Source organism: Octopus sinensis, unplaced genomic scaffold (assembly GCF_006345805.1).
Source record: "Octopus sinensis unplaced genomic scaffold, ASM634580v1 Contig11352, whole genome shotgun sequence".
In the NCBI taxonomy this organism is placed as follows: Eukaryota; Metazoa; Mollusca; class Cephalopoda; order Octopoda; family Octopodidae; genus Octopus; species Octopus sinensis.
In genome coordinates, this window is record NW_021832350.1 from 17,884 (window position 1) to 20,000 (window position 2,117).

The 2,117-nt window shown below is 41.1% G+C and overlaps 1 long non-coding RNA gene across 1 annotated transcript in view; it reads right to left on the reverse strand.

Annotated features, from left to right (window-relative positions):
* Positions 1–1,248: 1,248 nt before the first annotated feature.
* LOC118761273 overlaps positions 1,249–2,117 on the reverse strand; it is a 7,311-nt gene continuing 6,442 nt past the window's right edge. Inside the window, exon 3 of the long non-coding RNA XR_004997256.1 lies at positions 1,249–1,263. This is a non-coding gene — a long non-coding RNA (uncharacterized LOC118761273). The remainder of the gene's footprint in view (positions 1,264–2,117) is intronic.

Here is a 2,117-nt window from a genome sequence, read left to right on the forward strand (position 1 = left end):
TATGACAGCATTCCGAAAATTCTTTGGTATGATCAACAAGTACAGGGATACCGCGGTAAAAGATGACCCATCCTTAGGCATGAGGTTAACTTAAAGCAATCGTTGAAATCTCTAGAGCTTCATTTGACATCTTGGGAAAGTCATTGCATTATAGGCCGATGGACATATAATATAAAATGATGCATGTAAACAATTTAGTCGAAGAAACAGAATAAGAGAATTATATCCTTCAAGCAAGAGACATATTTGTCCATTCCCAGGTAAAATCAGAATCATCATTTTCCCCATTGTGACTTCATAGCAAAATCCATAACTGGATTCAAATTTACACTCACGAATCCATTACAAATAGATGAAGCTTCTTTTTATTTTTAAAGTTGTTTTTTTCTTCTTTTTCTAGCGTTTTTTCTCACTTTTTTTCTTTAAATTTCTCTCCTTCAAATATTCACACGTCGAAATCGACGGGAGTGACCGTAATTATTATTTCATTTACGCACAACACATTAGACTGCTGGAAAACAAAAGTTCCTAGCATCGGGTTACAACAAGTAACCTCGGGTGCCAAGAATCATCTTAAGTATCCTAGCGTCTCCAATAATACCGTTCTCTGAAGCTGCACTAAACTAAGTTTTATACCCGTATCCTCTACCCATCTGTTCAAATCTTTATAAATAGTTCCTAATGCACCTATAACTACAGGGATACATTTTACCCGCAACTTCCATAGCCTCTGTAACTCAATAGCTAAGTCCTGGTACTTAGCTATTTTCTCGAAACCTCTCATATTGACTTTCTCATCCTTTGTGACAGTAAAATCAATTATCTGGTACTTTTTATTTTCTTTGCCTACTACTAGGCGCAGGAGTGGCTGTGTGGTAGGTAGCTTGTTTACCAACCACATGGTTCCGGGTTCAGTCCCACTGCGTGGCACCTTGGCCAAGTGTCTTCTACTATAGCCTCGGGCCGACCAAAGCCTTGTGAGTGGATTTGGTAGATGGAAACTGAAAGAAGCCTGTCGTATATATATATATATATGCGTGTGTGTGTTGTGTGTCTGTGTTTGTCCCCCTAGCATTGCTGACAACCGATGCTGGTGTGTTTTATGTCCCCATTACTTAGCGGTTCGGCAAAAGAGACCGATAGAATAAGTACTGGGCTTACAAAAGAATAAGTCCCGGGGTCGAGTTGCTCGATTAAAGGCGGTGCTCCAGCATGGCCGCAGTCAAATGACTGAAACAAGTAAAAGAGAAAGAGTAAAGAGTACTACTAAATCACGCCTTCTAGCTTCTCTTATTCTATCACCCTCTATATTAAAATCACACATCATGTATTTCTTACTTTCTATAATTTTACTAGGTTCATGTTCATACCATTTATCAGTATGGTCAACTCCTAGCTTTAAATACAATGCCTAGTGGATTATTCTCCTTAGGTTGTCATGTCTTTTCGTGTATTCCATCTGTGCCAGCATGCTACATTCACTTACTAAATGAGTAACACATTTTCCCTCCTTTGATTTACATAACCTCGCAATGGCCCAGTGGTTAGGGCAGCGGACTCGCGGTCGTAGGATCGCGGTTTCGATTCCCAGACCGGGCGTTGTAAGTGTTTATTGAGCGAAAACACCTAAAGCTCCACGAGTCTCCGGCAGGGATGGTGGTGATCCCTGCTGTACTCTTTCACCCACAACTTTCTCTCACTCTTACTTCCTGTTTCTGTTGTACCTGTATTTCAAAGGGCCGGCCTTGTCACTCTCTGTGTCACGCACGCTGAATATCCCCGAGAACTACGTTAAGGGTACACGTGTCTGTGGAGTGCTCAGCCACTTACACGTTAATTTCACGAGCAGGCTGTTACGTTGATCGGATCAACCGGAACCCTCGTCGTCGTAACCGACGGAGTGCTTCCTTCTACAGTGGAAATCTACTTGACTTTTGTCTATCTTGGCTTTTATCCAATTAGTCCTCAATGCTTGATTTTATGTTGCTACTAACTTTCCTTCTCCCTCTTCAGCTTTCCTTTCTGCAACCACGACCATACAAGGCCTTCTCTTGCCAGTCAGCTAATATTACTTTCTTTTATCTGGTGTTTAGCTTCATTTGGTGTTTTTATTTTCA